This window comes from Cupressus sempervirens, chromosome 9, assembly GCF_028749045.1.
Source record: "Cupressus sempervirens isolate cs-2001-9-10 chromosome 9, ASM2874904v1, whole genome shotgun sequence".
Lineage (NCBI taxonomy): Eukaryota > Viridiplantae > Streptophyta > Pinopsida > Cupressales > Cupressaceae > Cupressus > Cupressus sempervirens.
In genome coordinates this window covers 771,123,498-771,144,648 of record NC_143126.1, presented here as the reverse complement: position 1 = coordinate 771,144,648, position 21,151 = coordinate 771,123,498, and positions in this window count along the sequence as shown.

Genomic DNA, 21,151 nt, shown 5'->3' with positions numbered 1-21,151 from the left:
AGTAGACACAAAAAACTATTTTTACTACCCGAGTGAGCTTGACATTAACAAACAAAAACTAATATGACATTTGTGTAACATCAAGGACAAAACACAATTAATCAATTGTATCCAACAATCTCCCTCTTTGGAATTGATGGCAAAACAACATGTCATAGCATAGTGAAATTTCTAGAGCAATAATAAAGTAAGAAACATATCCTTAGTTTCATTCTGATTCTCAACATGAGAACTCCCTCTATCAATGTGAGCTCCTTTCATGTCTTTAGATCTCACCCTCTATCATAAAAATTCCATCTGCCCAAGTTTATTCTCCCTCTCACTACAAACTTCTCCCTCTTAGAGAAATTTCTTATGAAATGTGATAGTATAACTTCTCCCTCTTTAACAACACATGCCAAAGAGAACATCTCTATTAATATCAATGTACCTCAATTACTGATTCATTTGCAATGAGCCTTTGATAATTCTGCATCAACTAATTGATTTCAACATGCTTTGGTTGATGCATCACTAAACTTTATTTAGTGAGCTTCTAATAGGGGAATAACCCCTAGGTTACCTCTTAGATACAAGAAGGCATCCTTGGGTAATGGCTTCGTGAATATGTCTGCAATATGATCCTTTATATTCACATATTCCAATCTGGCTTCCTTGTCTTGCACCAATTCTCTTTAGAAATGATATTTTATAGCGATGTTCTTTTTTTTTTAAATACATTATTTGATTCTTTGATATGTTGATTGCACTGGTGTTATCACAATATATGACAACTAGCTCTTTGATTTCAACCTTCATTCCTTCCAACAATTGTTTGAACCAAACAATGTTAAAGCAATTCACTACTACAACCACATATTCTACCTTTGCTATGGATTGAGATGTACAATTTTGCTTCTTGCTTGTCCAAGATACTAGTATTTTGCCAAGAAAGAATACTCCACCACTAGTACTTTTTTTGTCATCAAGATTCCCTACCCAATCAGCATCAGTAAATACTTTTAAGTCAAGATTACCTCCAAGTTTGTACCATAAGCCATAGTTTTCAATGCCTTTTAGATATCTCAAGATTATTTTTATTGCCATCATGTGGTTTTCTCTGGGTTTTGCTAGGAATCTTGCCACTATCCCAACTGCTAAGGCAATATCAAGCCTTGTATGTACTACATATTGTAATTTCCCAATCATTAATCTGTATAATGTCTCATCAACTTCTTTGTAGTCATCATCCTTGGTAAGCTTAAGTCCAGTACACATGGGGGTTCCAACTGGTTTTGAATCTTTCATTCCAAATTTCTTGAGTATCTCTTTGATATACTTAGATTGAGTGATGTAGATACCATTTTTATTCTATTGTATCTGCAACCCAACAAAGAATTTTATCTCACCAAACATAGACATCTCAAAATCTTTGCTCATTTCTTCTAAAAATCCCTTGCATAAGTCATCATTCCCTGTGAGTAAAGTATCATCAACAAATATTTCTACCAATACAATATTTTTGTTTGGTCCTTCTTTGATATAAAAACTATTGTTATCATTTTTTCTTTGGAAACCAATCTATAACAAATAGTTATGTAGTCTTTCATACCAAGCTCTGGGAGCTTTCTTGAGACCATATAATGCTTTGTGTAATTTGCAAACCATATCTCTCTTATTAGGATTCAAAAAACCTTTTGGTTTTTCAATGTAGACTTCCTCATCAAGAATTCCATTCAAAAATGTAGATTTAACATCCATTTGATATACTTTAAAACCTCTATGTGCTGCATATGCTACCAAAGTTCTAACACCTTGTAATCTTGCAATAGGAGCAAATGTTTGACCATAATCAATACCTTCTTCTTGAGAATAGCCTTTACATACTAATCTTGATTTATTTCTTGAAACTTCGCCATGTTCATTCAACTCATCTCTAAACACCCATTTTGTACCAATTACATTTTTATCATTGGGTCTAGGAACAAGAGTCCATGTTTTGTTCTTCTTAATCTGTTCTATTTCATCATTCATTGCCTCAACCCAACTTTCATTATCTAATGCATATTTAACATTTCTAGGTTCAAAATTAGAAAATAAAGATGCACCTTTCAATTTACTAATTGTCATTATTCCATCAGATTTGTCTCCAATGATCTGATCAGGTGCATGATGCCTTCTGACATATCTTGCTAACATGGGCACTTTGGATAATGAATGAATTTCATTGATTTCATCATGAACTTCAATTTCAAGCTCAGATCCTACTTTCTATGACTTAGGTCCATCAGACTTAGTTTGAACTAGCTCAGTAGCCTCTGATTGTGACTCAGGTTCTTTAGACAATGACTCAAGTTGCACTATATACAACTTGGTAGCTATTGGAGGTTTTAGGGACTTGGGAGGTGAAGCCTTATTTCATTCAGATGTGTTTGTAAAAGTATCAGGTTCATAGTAAACAAATCTTCTATAATCCTCTGGCTCTTTGTAGCTTTCTTCTTCACTCTTTTCTACAAAGTCATCAATTTTTACATGTGCACTTTTTGTGATTTTATGAGTAGATAGATTCAAACACCTATATTCTTTGCCTCTGCAGGAGTATCCTAGAAATATGCCTTCATCACCTTTTACATCAAATTTTCCTTTTCTAGATTCTTTCAAGATATAACATTTGCTGCCAAATACTTTCAAGAACTTACATTAGGCTTTTAGCCATACGATAGCTGATAAGGAATTTGGTTTGAGTCTTTATTTAACTGTACTATGTTTAAGGTATGAATTGTAGTGTTGATAGCTTCCTTCCAATATTTGAGAGAAACATTGTTTTCAATCATCAATATTCTCGCACAATCCATGATGGATCTATTCCTTCTTTCAGCTATACCATTCTGTTGCGGTGTACTAGGTGTTGATACCTATCTTTTGATTCCATTTTCTATGTAGAAATTATTGAATTCATTGGAGATGAATTCACCACCTCTATCTAATATTAAACATTTTTTATTTCTTTCCAGTTTATTTTTCTACTCTTCCCAAATACCACTTTGAACTTTTGAAAAGGTTTAGATTTTTCTTTTAAGTACATTAGAGTCATCATTCTAGAATAATCATCAACAAAAAGAAAGAAAAACTTTTCTCCATTGTAACTCTCTATTCCAATAGGACCACATAAGTTAGAATGGATAATATCTAAGACTTCTTTAGATTGATAGTTTTTTCTTTTGAAACTAATCTTTCCCATCTTACGAATTTGGCAATTCTTGCATAGACCCATGTTAGGTTTCTTCAAACTAGGAAGACCTATTACTTTCTTATGTTTGCTAATCTAACTAGATTATTAAATTTTACATGACATAGTCCTTTGTTCCATAACCAACTTTCTTCTAATTGAGAAATAAAACATGAACTTTCGTTGAGGTCAAAATAAAATAAGTTACCTTTTGTTTGTTTGCTAGATCCAACTAGACTTCCTTTTCCATCCAGTAGTTTGGCCTTGCCTCTTATGAATTCTACCTTGAATCCAATGTTGTTCAATTGTGCCACACTCAGTAGATTATGTTTTAATCCCTCAACCCAATAAGCACTGTCACATACAAGCTCATTGGTCAATAAGATACATCCTTTACCTTTTATGCAACAAGGTTCATTGTTTTCAAATCTTACACTACCTTCATCATAATGTTCCATATTCTCAAATTTTGTTTTATCTCTAGTCATATTCAATGTGAGTATCCACTTTCAATAATCCATGTATCATTTCTGCTAACATGAGAGATAAGTGCCATCTTATCTCCTTCATCATCAGATTCATCCTTTATAGCAATGTATACCATTTCATCTTCACTATTATCAAAATCTTTAGCCATAAAACAAGATTTCTTACCTTTGTCCTTGTGGTTCTTGAAATCCTTCTTGCCTTTGTACTTATGACTTTTCTTTTCATCTTTTTTTTTTCCCTATTTGGACACCTAGTAGCAATGTGACCAACTTCTTCACAAGAAAAGTAGATTAGAGGAACTTTACCTTTGTACTTTCCTCTGCCTTTGGAATTTTTTTTTGCAACTAGGGATTCAACAACTTCAAGATCACTATTTGAACTTTCTTTTGATGTTCCATCTTCTTCACTTCCTGATTGACTAGATTTTAAATTTTTACCCTTTTTCTTGAGTGCAAGTTTAGCTTCAAATGCAGACTCAATATTCATTGAAGCAGGAACATAGTTATCAAAATTATCTAACTCAAAAGCTGTCAATCTTCCAACTAGAGCATCCAATGACATTTTACAATTTGGATCATATCTCATTTCTTGAATAGTAGATACTCTAATTGCACAAATAGGAAGAAGAGTTTTGAGCACTTAACTTACAACAGTTTCCTCCTTGATGTCTCCTCTCGATGCCTTGATTGCACTTACACTAGCCTTGATTCTTTCCACATATTTTTCAATTTTTCCATCTTCTTTCATTTTCATTTGATCCAATTTTCCTCTAAGGCTTTTTTCTTTGGCTATTTTTACATTGTCATCTCATCCATAGATATCTTTCAGTTTGTTCCACATTTCAAAAGCAATTTTGTAGTCCCTTACCTCATCAAATTCAGCATAACTAAGAACAGATGAAATGCCAATCATTATGATGTTATGGTTCTTCTTTTCAGCAATATCTTTAAGTGATAATGTTCCAATGGGAGTCTTGTATTCAGCATCAAGATATTTGCAACTTGAATCACTGATACTACCTATATATAGTCTCATTAGTCCTTTCCGTGCTACAAAGTTGTCTATGTTTAGCTTGGGAATCTCTGTTCTGCAAGACATCCTGATCTTTAGCTTAGGCCCTTGAAACCTTCTTTGCAAGCACCAAAAGATTTGATATAAATTGTTGGAAATATAAGAGGAGTAACTAAGAGGGGAGGGTTGAATTAGTTACCACTAAAATAAATCCTAGATCCCTTAGATGTCAATACTAAAGCAAACTCTAGAAACTGAATATTGCTAATGCTCAATAAACAATGAAAATTTTGTAACTCGGTAAACACTATGTTTTCTTGGTAAACATGAAAATCTTTAGATATTATCTAAGTTTACTATTACTTTAACTTAGTAGCAAACATCTAAAAGTAAACAGCATGAACCCATTTGACACCAAGATTTAACATGGAAACCCAATTTGGGGAAACCACCAATTGCAACTAGTTACTATTTTTCACTCTTTTTAAGTGAGCCCTATTAGGAGCCTACCCTATTAAAGGTTACAAAACACATTTTTAGGTGTGACCATATTAGAGGATTTAATCACCCTATTAGGAATGGCCTTGTAAGAGGTCTTGAGACAGTTCAATAGAATTGCCACCTTGTTAGAGGATTTACAAATGGCTATTAAACCAACTCTATTAAGAGATTTAGATCACTACTACAATGGTAAGAAAGTAACAATGAGATGACTTGAATTGAATGCAACTAAATTGCTGATTATAGATCTTTGTTTGGGCTTGTGCTTGATCCTCTCCAATCGAATATATCTGTTTAGCTCCACAAGGATATTCTGCTTATCCTTAGCTTCTTCTACTTATTATCAGATCTTCAATTCACTCATGCACATTTTCCATACATCCATATTTTACATTGACAACTTGACCTTATACTTATATCATCCACATTTTCAAGTTAGCTAAAATATAACTTAGAATAATCAATATTCATCATCTGAATCTGCTAGAATCAATAGATAAATCAATTAAGCTTAATATGCCAAAATAAGTAAATCCTTCATTATTTGACTCATCTCAATAGACACTAACTTAGAAATGATTTCTTGTGTTAACCAACATAAGCTCAGTTAATACTAAAAACTTATGAAAATCCTTTGGCAACCAAGTGAGCTCAGTTAGCACTAGTTCCATCCAACTTTTCTTTCATTAACCTAGTGAGCTCAGTTAACACTCATCTTTAGCACACTTTCCTTTGTCTCCTGAGTGAACTTGATAGACACTACCTTCTGAACTTGGCAAACATAGGAATGCTCAGTACACATAGAAAACTATCTTTATGGCCCAAGTTACCTCGACATTCCCTGATAGAAACTAATATGGCATTTGTGTAACATTAAGGACAACACACAATTAATCAATTCTATCCAACAATATCTTGTATTCTAGTGTATTTTAGATTATTTCTTTATGAGTTTTCCTAAGGATACACATACTTTGGATCCTAATTTTAACTTAGTGTTCTATAAATTTTGATTGATTATTGTGGAAACTAAAATCATACCCTGTGGATGAAATTAATGTTGCTAAGTTACATTAATAAAATGACATTGAAATCAAGAATTGGAAAAAAGCCATCACCATTCTATTTGAAGAAAAAGCAATTGATATCAAAAATCACAAATCTCAGGAGGCATTCTTTTACTCAAACAATTTAACTTCTATTGGGACCTATAGAAAAGTTATGTATCCAATTCTAATCAACCCTTCAATAACATTTACTTTTTGCAAGAAATGAAATTATTTCTAAATATTCACATTGATTATTAAAAAAAAAGGGAAATGTACAGATAATCACTTAAGGCTTCTTTAAGATATGCAAGATTTAAGTTCCCTTTCCCTTACATTAAATATCAAATTAGTTTTCTTATAAATGGAATAATTAGTATTACACTAGTGATGGTATTGGAAAAAGGTAATAAATCTTTTGATTACAGAAAAATAGACCTTTTTCTACCATCTAACTCTAGATAGAATCAAATAATAAACTTAGAATACTATAGAAGAAAAAATACCTGAAAATCTATCACTCACCTCTCATTTTCTAGAAACCATAGCAAGATTAGTCTTTTTAAAATGTATTACTTGTTGATATTTGGAAGTGCACTTGCAATTGTAGCAACAACAACCCTTTTGAATGGGTCAGCTACCAGGGTTTCTACTTTCAAAGTGTCTAGGGCTTTTTTCATTTACACAATAATCTGCCAACAAAAGAAAGCATTATTAGAAAATATGTTTTGTTTTTTTTAATTGGCTAAAATTCCCTCCAAATTTTCTCTATTCCCTCCAAAGTGTATAATCAATCATTTTAATGGCAAATTGAAAAAGTAGTAAATAGTTTTTATTATTTAATATATTGTAATTGAGGAATAGAAGCCATTTTTGGTCTTTTTCAACATAAAGTATATAAGAATTTAATTAAATAAATATATAAATATATTAAATATGATAACTATTGATAGAGGTTTTTTCTAGGATATTCTAGCAATTTTAGAGGAGTCAAAGACTCAGCATAGGTATAGCATCAACCAAGTAAGGTTTCTAGGTCATAAATAACAACTCTAATTTAATTTGATTTCAATATATTGTTGAGTCATAAAATACATTGAAATGCAAAAGAGATAATATCTAAAAATATTTACCATGTATTGATAATAGTTGTGTGAGTTTGAAAATGACATAAACCTATTAGATTTATTTTGATTTTAATTTAATTTGATTTCAATATATTGTTGAGTCATAAAATACCTTGAAGTGTAGAAGAGATAATATCTAAAAATATTTATCATGTATTTAATAGTTGTGCGAGTTTGAAAATGACATAAATCTATTAGATTTATATCACTTATTAAAAAAGGGCATGGAGCTTTGAGATTATTCTTGAGGGTATAATTGACAACAATATTATTAGTCATCAATAAAATTTTAAGGCACAACAATAAAACCTCTTCTAAAATCTATTATACTTTGAAAGGTAAACATGAAACCCCCTCTCATAAAAAATAAATAATAAGAAATCCATCTAGAAGAAAATTTGATACAAACAAGACAAACATAAAAATAATATGTCGAAGTTGAATCTTGTAAGCCTATGGTTTGAAACCTTACCTCTTACAATAAAACAGATCATTTTTTTTGATAAATATATGTTTTCACTGTAAGGGTACTTCTAATCTCACATTAATAAAATCCCTTTGACGATTCATCAATCAAGAACTCACTCTTCAGTGCGGATCTACAACTCCCGTTAAAAAAATCCTCCCTTCCATGAGAAATCCTTGTCAACATAAACATCCAAACCATATTCTACTTTATGATGTGCTTTTTAAATTTTTTATTCCACCACATCTTGTTCATTATTAAGTTTCATGAGACTAAGAACCCAACTAGCTAAGCTCATGTACTCTCTATTATTATCAAGTTGATCGAGATCAACGAAAGCCTCCACAAATTATACAAGTTTTGTCAAATGCTCTTCATCTATCCAAAGTTCAAAGGAATCCAAATATATTTCCTTGATCAATAAAGAAAATTCCCCTTGATATCATTCAAGTGAACTTTTCATCATGTGAAATCATGTGTTTGTCTACAAAAGCTTTACTACAACTTTTCATTCAAGCATATAATATTGCACCATAAAATGAAATGAAAGTTTTAACCTCTAAATTTACTTCCAATGTGTTTTTTTGTTTAAAGGAATATAATTATAAAAAAAAAAAAAAAATTATTTTGCACATTCCCTTTTTTGAAGTTACATCTTGAACTTTTTAATTTAACATTTTTAAAATAATAATATATTAATGTTTCTCTTTCTCAAAAACACCTTATTGTTAGAATTCTTTAGAATAATTGAGAGGGGGTGGGGGTGGAGGTGGGGTGAATCAGTTATTCAAGGTCTAGATGTACCAATAAAACTTTTCACTAGCTTAGTGAACCCATTTGAATATTCATATCAGTAAATGTATCAAAACTTATTACCAATACTTGCAAGTTAATGTTAAATCAACATGCAGCAATAAAACATAAAAATTCATCCACACAATTGACACAGTGGTTTAACGTGGAAACCCAATTTAGGAAAAACCACTAGTAACATGATACTCCTTTTTCACTATTTTGAAGTGATGCCCTATGAAAGGCCAACCCTATTAAAGGTTACAATGCACACTGTTAAATGTGACCTGGTTAAGGGATTTCAATCACCCTATTAGAAGTGAGCTTGGTTAAAGGACTTTGGGCCATTCACTTGGAATTTCACCTTGTTAAAGGATTTTCTAATGACTGTTAAGTCAACCTTAGTCCAAACTATTTTACCCTAAATGATACAATTATTAGAGAGAGTACTAGAGTATTTGATTTGACACAACTTACAACTTCACTTTGTAGATTACAGATTTCTATTCAATTCTGCATTCTGCTTGGGTTTCATTTGACTTTGTAGTTCTGATAGCTTGTTCACCCTTCAAGAATATATCTCCTTAAGCCTTCTTTCTTAACATGCCATTTGCAGACTATTCTATTAGTTCACTTGATGAAGCAAAATCCTTTGACCTTCTATCTTTCTTGGGTTCTTGGAAATGATAATGATGCTTCATGACTCGACATTCCTATAAATAGGAAATTAAGATATTTTTTTGCTCATTCTCCATCATCAAAATTAGGGTTAAGATGGGTTAGGTAGGATACAATGTATCTACCCTATATTACATATCTATTCTAGAAACTTCCTCTAGAATCCATTTGAATTTTCCCAAAAAATGGTTTACCTAGAATTTTGTACCAATATCTCACCATCTTTATCTTCCACTTGGTTCACAAAATACAAGAAAACAAACTTTTCAGCTTATATTCATCGAATTCATGATCTTTAAAATAATGTAGCAGCTCGACATTATCAATGTTTTGATGCTCGACATGTACTGTGTAGCTTGGCATCAACTACATTTTACTGATGCTCGACACCTATTATATTTTGCTTGACAGTAACTATGTTACTCGACATATACTAGAATTTGCTTTTACTTGGCACCAACTAATTTTCTGCTTAACATGACTTGTCTTTGCTCAACACCTACTATCAACTTGGTCAAGCTTTGTAGATAGTCTTAGTATTTCTTATTCTTCTAAAGTTTCTAAGTATTGAAAACCTTTGTAACTTCAAGTAGATTATCAATACATCTTTTCACCATTGTCTTAATTGATCCTTGTACTTCATTACATTACCATAACTCAACCTTTTCTCTAGGTACTGTTGTTACATCTTATTGATTAAATCCTCTTCATTAATCAACTAAATGATAGTCCTTGGATCTTATGAGCAATTGCCTCACCAGAAAATAGCAGGTTTGACATCAGTGATAAAACAATGATTGAAACACATATTAATTCAACAATCTCTTTCAACAATGATCTTTTCAATCAGATCTCAACACTTATGTCATAAATATAAAGAAAACTTTAGTAATAATATTAAAATTACTAAGATAATTTGATTTGAAGGTAAAAATTTAATTACAATATTAAAATTTGATATTATTTTTATTTTATTATTTCATTTTAAAAATTTAAAAATTAATGTTTGCTAGATTAAATTTATTATATCAAATATTTAATCTATTATTAATTTATCAAATTTGATAAATTTAAATATTTAAATTATAATTGAAATCATTATTGAGGGTGTCCCCATATTTGGCTCTATTTTATAAGGCCTCATTCACTTCAAATTCATTGTGGAATAAATTCATTTTCCACCTCACACATTGCCAAGTCCTTCCTAAAGTACAAGATAATTAATTACAAATAAATAATTATTTAAATTATGAATAATGGAATAAATGATTAAGAATCCAAATGAGTAAAATAAATAAAAGAAAACTAATTTAAGAAAAAAATTATTAATCCACCCATTTGTGGATATACCTCTTAGAGGAAAACTAAAGTAGTTTACAAAATTGATCGAAGAGTCCAAAATGGTGAATGAAATCTCCTAAGCCATTTAACAAAGTGTCTAGTATTTGGAAAGGTGAAAAGTGAAACCACAATTGGTCTAAGAAAGAGAAGGGTCATGAATGAGTTATGAAAAATAAAATTAACATCATCAATTCATAAATAAATCTTAGAGAAAGTGAAGAGAGAAAGTACAAATGACTAATTATTAGTGAGTAATTATCTAGTCACTTATTTAGTAGTCTATTTAGTCACTTATGGTGAGGTGACTTGTTTTTTGTGACTAATTATCCAAACACTTATTTATTCATTTATTTGGTAGTTTATTTAGTATCTTCTATATGATTGATCTTGTGATTCTACCTAGTGACCAAATTAGTCACCTAGTTAGTCTCCTATACCTATAAATTGTAAAGAAATAATGGAATGTGATCAATTTTAGTCACATGACTAAGAGTGTTAGTAGTGTGACTAATTTTTTTGTCACATATTTTCCAAAATGTACTAGTTATAGGAATAAATATTCAATCTTGAATACAAAACTAGAGGAATAGTTAGTAATTCAGACACTATTTATCCTACAAGATACTACTACTCTTATTCCTAGTCAAGCACTTCATAAACTAAGTGTGGAAGCTACACCATTGCAAACATCAAGGCCCAAACCTATTAAATCTAAGGTTGATGGGGTTACATATTATGGTGATATCAACTTCGATGACATGATTGAACTCCAAAAGCTTGATCTTGCATCAATCACCATAGAGAAAATGAACATATTGTAGGATGCTCTAGACAGAAAGAAACACCAAGAACTACTCATAAGGGAGCATAGGAAAAAATAAGAATTACATGACATCAAGGACATATTTCTTGATGCATTCAGCCTACCTGCACCTGATGAAAAAAATACAATCATTGAGCAGTTGGTAAATATTATGGAGAAGATCAATGATGAAGACTTGGACACAAATGTGAAATTACTAGAATGGTCTAAAAATAAATTTCAAACCAAGGTGAATGAAAAGATATCTAGTGTCATTACACTACATTGGGTTGAGTTAGAAACTATAATTGATGGTGTGAAGAAGATGTTGGAGAATATTTTATCTCTTTACACCAAGTTGTCTAATGTTCCCCTATTCACACAAGAAGTGTAGAGACACATTGACCACCTGGAGGGAGATTTGAAGAAAATAGGTAATATTGTACAACAATCTCTTGGTCAAAGTCAATCTCATTTTAGAAATTTTTTGTCAACACAAGGTTAGTTAGTAGTTTTCTAAGCTCAAGATGCCAAAACTAGGGCTACATTAGGCCAAGTCAACCTTGCAATCACGTTGGATATTCAAATTAAATCTTTAGAGATAGCGTGAAACAATTGGGATGTAGCACTAAAGATTATGATGGAGGCCCATAAATCATTCTTAGAAAAACACACTATTCATGTACCACCCATGACATAAGTGTCAAAAAGGGGTAGAATGAATAATTTTTGGGGGAGACTACAGAAACAGAGCCATCAGAGTAGATCTACTCAACATGAGTATTCAGTTTCAGATTTAGAATAGAACAAACAACTTAAGGGGAGTTACAAAATTTTGAGGTATGATTGATAAGTCATGTTTTGCAAAATTTTGAAGTTTTTAAAGTTTGTATGTAAGTTGAGCACTAAATAGAGATTATTTGAGTTATGCTCTAAGTTAAGGTTATTCACGCATGACCAAGTGTTTTCGCCACTCATGTCAAATGGGGATATTGTTAATCTCAGATTGATTTTGACATATGAGTGAAAATACACTTAAGCCATTTATAAAGAACTTAGTTCATGTCGAACAAGTAATGTATATCAAGCATAAGATGTTAGATAGTGTATGTTGAGCAAGATATTTAGTATGTGTTAAGTAAGTAGTAAGTGTTAAGAAAATAGTTGATGTCGAGTGATTTAGATGCCGAGTGATCAATGGATGTTGAGTCATTTAGAGGCCGAGTTACAACATTGAAGATGTAGTGGATGTTGAGCATCAGAGACATCAAGTGTTGAGTAAAAAAATTTTGGACATAGTTGTTTGTAATGGCACAAAATTCTATATAAACCATTTTTAGCCAACTTAAGGATTGTTTTACAATTCTAGAAGATATTTTTGACTTAAAATTGAGAATCCCTATGCAATACATACAACCAATCAGTTAAAGGATCGTTTAAGTAGAAAATGGGTGAATCACAATCATTGATTCATACCTAACCCTAAGTCACCTAAGTCTTCATAAGGAGGATGAACCTAAAAGATTGTGAGAGTGGAATGAGCAAAGAGAGAAATTTGCATGCACAAATAGAGCATTCATGGTGGCTAAGGAGTTGTGAAGTAAGTTTTGATAGAGAAAAGCATTGCATAATTAGTTAGAGGAGAACATAGAAATGAGGTTAGAGGACAAAATTAATACATATAATTATACAGGATCAAGGATACATGCAAAGAGGTGATATGTTATCTAGAAATAGAGTGTTAACCACAGGATCATTGTTGAGATATCATAATAGGCAAATTAGTTAAATTTCTTAACATAGTAGTCCTAATAGGCTTTGTAAATATTTTAACAAGGTGCTTAATTACTTCATTGTAAGTTTAAGTCCTTTAATCAGGAACACTTCTAATAGGGTTTTGAAATCCTTTAATAGGGTAAGATCTAAAAATCTTGTAAGCCTATAACAATGCAGACGTTTCACTAAGTAGATCATAGTTTATGATCAAACATTATAACCTTCATTCAATACACTTTACAACTACAGTAGTGAAGATTTGTGGGTGTCATCCCCACCCTAGTTTTACCTTCTCATTGTAGGGTTTCTCGGTAACCAAATATCTTGTGTCATATATGTGATGAATGTTTATTTTATTTCATGTTATAGATGTACATGCTTAATTTGCTATTTTAGTTTACATGAAAATTATGAGATGGATGTGTGGTAAGGGTTAAAGTTTTGAAGGACTGATTCACCCCCTCCCCCCCCCCCCCGCACTCTCAGAGTTTAATTTCCCTATTGTATTTCCAACACAACCATGGAAGTTATTTAGACCATTTTTAGGCCATTTCTATGCCTGCCTACCCTCCTACACTTAACTAGCACTCTAAGACATGGTTAGCACTTTTGGACCTAATTGACAACATTTTGACACGAAGTTGGCTATAATGCATTACATTATTTCTTTACATGTATAAGGACCCCCTAAATAGTGACCTCATTACTTCTAAGTCTTTCCAAGACTCTTATTTTCTTGCTAATCACCTATCCTAGGTGCTACTACACCACTCAGTTAATTGTCAAAACCTTCTTGTGATTACCTCACTCTTGAAGACTAGATAGAGTTTTATGTCATTAGGAAAGAGTTGAAGTGAAGCTTTAGCAAATATCTAGGCCTTTTCCAAGGAAGAAATATAGGAAAGAGAATCCCAAGGAAGAGATCCTATTCCATGGTGCATTTCTTTTGATTCCTCAAAAAGAAGTAGTAGAAATTTAATTCTTCTTACTAAAGATAAGCAATCCTTCTTCAAGGTTTTCCTATAATGATAAATCTAACCTATTTCACTTACCAATTTTATCAATGATTGGCATTGAGGATGAGGACGAAGTGGCAGAATTGGTGGTGACAAAGAAGGGCTATCTTGGTCTTCGAGCATGTTGACATAGAATTTTTTATTTGTAAATGTTGATGCCGCATCTACTATTGAAGAGGAAGAATGTGAGGAATATTCCATTTCAATTTCATCAACTATCTTCCAATAAGATTCTCATTTTTATTGATTCATTCATATTCCAAAATGTTCCAACTCATCCTTGCAAACCTTTACCTCTTTCATATGATAATATTGTTAAAGTGCATGATTTATATAGAAATTAGCAAACCTTACCACTTGGTATTAGGCTCAAATTAAATGTATTAAGCATGTTAGTGTAATAATATGGGAAGTCAAGTTTATGGCTCAATAGCTCACCTAGATAGTCAACATTATGAGTGTAGTTATAATGTTTTTAAATTCTAATTGACTTAACAATATTGGGACATCATTTTGGTATATAATTTATGACATTACATTCAATTTGATTGTTAGGAACTAATATAGTCCAATTTTCCCTATTGTTCAAAAATTTGTAGACATTATTCTACTTACACTTACTATTCTTATTAATGTTATGTTAACTTATACATGCTTAACAATCTTCATGAATCCAAGGGTTAATCATTTTGTTGAGCTAACTATTTGATTCACATGATTATTAAAGAAGGATGTGCACTTCAAATGGGGTGGTGAATGCTAGGGGGATTTTGATTCCATCAAGAAAAACTTGCTAATCCTTCCATGTTGATGCACACTATGTAAGATAGGCCTTTTATGTTTTCAGCATTGCACAATGCTTTAGCAAATTTATTAGCTTAGTATGATCACAAGGGGGAAAAAGTTTATTATTATATTAGTCATGTTCTTCTTGAGTATAACTCTCATAACTCTTCCATGGAAAAAAAATGTCTTGCTATAGTTTTCACAACACAAAAGTTGAGGCACCACCTTCAACATACAAAAACTTGAGTTGTCACTAAGAACAATTTACTTGTGATATATTTTCTAGAGCTGATATTTGAGGTAGATTAACAAAGTGGGTGATGTGTCTTTTTGGGTTCAACCTAGGGTTTGCAACATAGAAGTCATTCAAGGGAATTGAGAACATTTCCTACATTCTCAATTCCCTCACCTAAAACATTTCCCAAATTCAGTTTGTTTTTAATTGAGAAATTTCTCATAATCAATCGTGACCCTATTTAGGATATGTATTTCGATGGATGAAGGTGTCAAACTAGTTTTGGAGCGGGTGTTATCTCAATCTCACTTAAAGGAAAAATAGTTCCTTGTTCCTTTTTTCTTTATTTTTATGAACATATGTGCATGTGAGGGAGATAAGAATCAATAGGATAATGTTAAATCACATGCCTAATGTATATGATGTTCTCTATTATTCATGCCTAACATATTTGGTAAGTTTTCATTTGTGGTACTAACAGTGTATGTAGAAATTGAGATTGTGGTATAGGTGGGCTAATAGGCTATGACCCTAACATATATTTTCTCCCTCTTCATGGTCTAGATGTAGAGAATGAGACACCATGATAGATGGGAACCTCATCCATCTGTAGCCACTTGTAGTGCCATTGTGGTCATCAAAGTTTACCACATCAATAGAATTGGGTGTCATCCTTACTCAAGAAACTAAAAGTAGATATGTCCTTTATCATCCACTAACCTACCATAACCTTATAGATGCATGACTCATAGATGTCAGCTATCAAGGGTTTACTTATCATAACTTGTTCTCCAAATATGAGAATATATAGAATCTGATAGATGTTTACTAATTTAATGGCCAACTCCTAACATCTCCCAATTAGGAGATGGAATGATGTCATAGTAGAAACTCATCTCTTTATAAATGCAATCAATATAGGTGTGTGAAATCTCATCTCAAGATGGTGGCAGACCCACCAAAGACCTAATGATAAATATCCAAAATAATCTTTGACCAGGCTGTCATCTATGATTACTTTGGATATTTTTCTTCACGTAAATGTTTTTCTAAACAAAACATGTTGGTCAAACTTTCGACCAAAGCATCAACCAGGATGTCATCGTGGGTTTGGCATCTTGGTCGATTGAGGGTCAAAATTGGTCAAACTTTTCACCAATCTCTGGTTGAACTTTCAACCAAAGCATCAACCAAGATGTTGTCATGGGTTTGGCATCCTGGTCAATGTGTTGGCCAAAAGTTTGACCAAGTTTGGTTGAAAGTTTGACAACCATTTTCGCAAATAAGGGAGGTTATTTTCAACCAAATTGTAAATCAAAATTTTGATGATGACAGGAATTGGTCAAATTTTTGATGAGAAAAATAGCAACAAAACAATTTTTAGATCATTCGACCAACATGAGTCAAAAATTTGACCAATTTCATCAAAAAATGAGGCCAATTCTAATAGTGCCTCTTTCCAAGAAAAAGGAGTTGTAGAGTTTTTAAAACTTGTACGACAACATTTGTTGGTCAAAATTATAGATGTCCATGCCTTCTAGGAAATGGTCAACCTCCTCTTACATGCTCTTGGCCATTTCACTTCAATGTATAGTTGTCTTCAATCATGAATATGGTAGGAAGCACAATAATTTCTTCATGAATATATATAGTTGTCTCCAAAATGCCTTCCACCTGTGTGGAAAATTCCCTCCCTTCTAACATCATTTAATAAATTATTTATTTGCCTCTCCAACATCAACAATTTGGTAAAATACATATATTTTATTTTCCAATCCTCTATTTACCTCTTTTACTATGGTCATTATTATTATTATTATAGATATTAATTTTATTGTTAGATTGAATATCAGTAAATTTTATTATTTTTAAATATTCAAATAATTTCATTATGCTTCTAATTTAATTATTGAATCAAAACAACTATATATACTATTTATTTTAGCTATTTGTTAAATAGATGTATATGCATTCATAACAATTCTATTATAGTCACCATTATCCAATTTCTATGACTTGATTAAGTTTTATAGAAGACTCTTAGAGTTAATTGAAAATAATTGAATAATGATGATTATACAAATGTCTAGTTCCAAGTTAGGTGCTAGCTTCAACATTTTTGGATAGACTCACTTATCCTCCTATGAAAAATATTAAATAATTTAAATTAAATGGATTATAAAATACAAGTTATCAAAAAGGTTACCCAAGGACCTCAAAACCATGGATGGTACTAAGCTACCTCTAATTCACTAATGAAACCACAAAATCTGCTTCATATTGCACCCTAGTACCTACAACCAATGACAAACCTCACATAAGATCACCAACAAATTATTAGTTCGGATTAATCTAAATGAAGTAAGAACATTAAATTAAAGATGACATAGTAAGACAAATGATGAAGGGTGCTCCCCTAAATGCCTTAAACTCATTACAAAAACAATAGCAAATGTGAGAACAAAATATGGAATTCTTATTATTGTCACAAATGCATAATTATAGAATTCACAAATACAATATGCTAACCCACATGGGCACCTTCATTATAGTTATCTTCTAGACAATGTTGTGAACTATCACCCAAAGCTATTTTAGACAATGTTTGGGCCTTTCTTAAATAGGCAATTTTATGCCACCCAAGAAGATTCTAGACATTCCAACTTAATACCTGGGGTCGACAGACCCTAAAAAAACATACATAGTCAACCAATCACATCTTTGACATTTCTTTTATGAATTTTGAGTAGCCCAACTTTGGAAGGCCATAAATCTTGAACTATTGCTCTGATTGGCTATTATAACCACTTTTAAAAAATGCCAGCTCCTAACCTACAGGCTCAAAGCTGGGCAAGTGCCCTTTCATCAAGTTTTTGGACCTCATCTGGGCACTCTAAAGACTCCAACAATGAGCCTAAAGATTTTTTTGAAAATTTTTCCATCGAAAATTTGCAATAACTTCTTTGATACTTAAGATGGAGCAATGAGATTTTTATGGTAGGCTTAAATTTTGAAATGAATGTTCATGTAGAAAATGAGAACATTCTAAGCTCGTATGAAAAACTTACTAAAAATAGTAAGCTCCCATAAATAGCAACCACCATGTCTACTAGTCCTTATTAAAATAGAAAAGACTGAAAATAAAAATATTTTTGGGTGATGCTAGATTGCTCTTACACCCAGGATGCTCTTGCATCAGACACCCAGGGTAATTTGAGAAGTGGCCCCATTATGTCTTAGTTGTTCAGAGGAAAATCAAGATAGTTAACCTCCTCCCCTTCTAGCCATGATGAATCCTCTACTAGCCTTCCTTTCCATTTGACACGATATTCCTCATAAGTTTTGTTCCTTGTACTTTTTCCATTATGACTATCTAGTATCTCCTCAATCTCCTTTGTAGCCAAACTAGCTATTGGAATACTCCACTACACTTCTATAACTTCATCTCCATCACCTTCTTCATAATACTCTTTCAAATCTAAAATATTAAATACTAGTGAAATACTCAATTCAACAAGCAACTCCACTTCATAGGAATTTCTAGAATCATGCCTTTTCACTATCTTGCATGGTCCAAACTTCTTCATCTTCATCTTACTATATCTACCCACTAGAAAATGCTCCTTTCTCAATGACCCATGACTTCATCTCCAATTTGAAATTCTTTATACCTCCTTTTTACATCTACCTTAACCTTGTACTATGTATCCATTTTTATAATGTGCTTCCTCACCTCCTCATTGATGGTCTTCAAATGTTTAGCAAATTCTTCTACTTCAACACTAGTTATATCTCCTTTATCCATTTGTCACAATTCAAAAGCATTTCTAGGACTACTCTTGTATACAATCTAGAATGTTGATTTACCAGTACTCCTATTGAAATAATTATTATATGCAAATTATGCCTATGGTAAAATCATATCTCATCCTTTTGGCTAGTCTCCTATGAAACATCTCAATAAATTTCCCAAGCTCCTATTCATCACTTCTATTTGTCCATTAGTATGTGGATGATGCGATGAACTAAACTTCAAATCTATCTTCAGCTTCTTCCATAGTGTATGCTAGAAATAACCAAAAAAATTGGTATCTTGATCTGAAACTATACTCTTTGGCAGACCATGTAGTCTCACCACTTCTCTGAAAAATAACTTTGCAACATGAATAACATCGCTAGTCTTCTTGCAAAGAATGAAATGTACCATCTTTGAAAACTTGTCAACCACCACAAAAATAGAATCATTCTCACATTGTGTCCTCAATAATCCATGAACAAAATCCATGCTAAAATCGTCCCATGGCTTCTTCGGTATAGGTAATGGCTGATAAAACCTTATATTTTGCTTGACTCCTTTCGTCATCTAACATACTTTGCAACTTTGTACAAACTTCTTCACATCTTGCTACAACTATGGCTAGTAATAATTCTCAAGAACCAAAGCTATGGTTTTATTTCTGACAAAATTCTAGCGAATCTTCCACTATGCTTCTCCTTGGTGAGATTCTCTCTCATTCAATTTTTGGGAATGCACAATTGACTTCCTTTGAACAACATACTATTCTCGATTATGAAATCTAACTATTTTGTCATGTCAAGTGTAACAATTTTTGTACAAGTCTTCCACTCTTCACCAAAATTAGGATCTTGTGGATACAAAGTATTGAGTTCCTTGAACCGAACCACCTCAATTTTCATTTCTATTAGCAAAATTTTTCTTCTGCTAAGTGCATCTGCCACTCTATTAGACTTCCCACTCATGTCTTTCAAAAAAAATGTGTAACTCTGCAAAAACTCAACCCACTTCAAATTCCTTTGGTTTAATTTTCCTTGACTATTCAAATACTACAAAGCTTGATGATTAGTATACAAAACAAACTCCTTAGGAAGAAGATAGTGTCTCCACTTCTTAAATGCTTGAACTATAGAATAAAATTCATGATCATAAACAAAATATTTTCTTTTTGCATTATTCAATTTCTCACTGAAATAAGAAACACGTCTACCTTCTTGGCTCAAAACAACTCCTAGTGTAATGCCACTAACATCACAATCTACTTGAAACACCTTGTTAAAATATGGAAGTGCTAAAACAATTTTCTTAGCACCTTTCTATTTCAATAGATTAAAACTCTTATCTGCTCCTACAGTCCACTTAAATTCTTTCATATCCCCTCTCATTGTTTCAATCAAGGGTCCACAAATAATGCTAAAAGCTCTTATGAACTTTTTGTAAAACTAGCCAATCCATAAAAAGATATTACCTCTTTTGCACTCATTGGAGTAGTTCATTCAAGGATAGCCTTCACTTTCTCTAGGTCCATTTTTAGACCTTTTGCCAAGAATACAAATCTCAGGTACACCAACTCCTTTACAAAACTACAATTCTTCAAGTTTATTAGAACCTTTTCTTCCCTCAACTTATCAAACACCTTTCGAATATGAATCAAATGCTCCTCCAATTTCTTACTAAATATTAGAATATCATCTAGGTAAATAATGATAAACTTACCCAGAAACTACTTCAATATCTCATTTATGAGCCTCATGAAAGTGCTTGGTGCATTGATTAGCCCAAAAGGCATGACTAACCACTCATACAATCCTTCTCTTGTCTTGAAAGTAGTCTTCCACTCATCATGTTATCTGATACAAATCTGATGGTAGCCACTCCTCATATCTATCTTTGTGAAATACTCAATCCCACTTAAATAGTCCATAATATCATCCATCCTTGGCAATAGAAACTAGTACTTGATTATGGTCTTGTTGATATCACGATAATATATGCACATCCTCCATTCTCCATTCTTCTTTGGTGCTAATACGGCTAGTACAACACAAGGACTTAGATTCTCTTGAATCAATCCCTTCTAC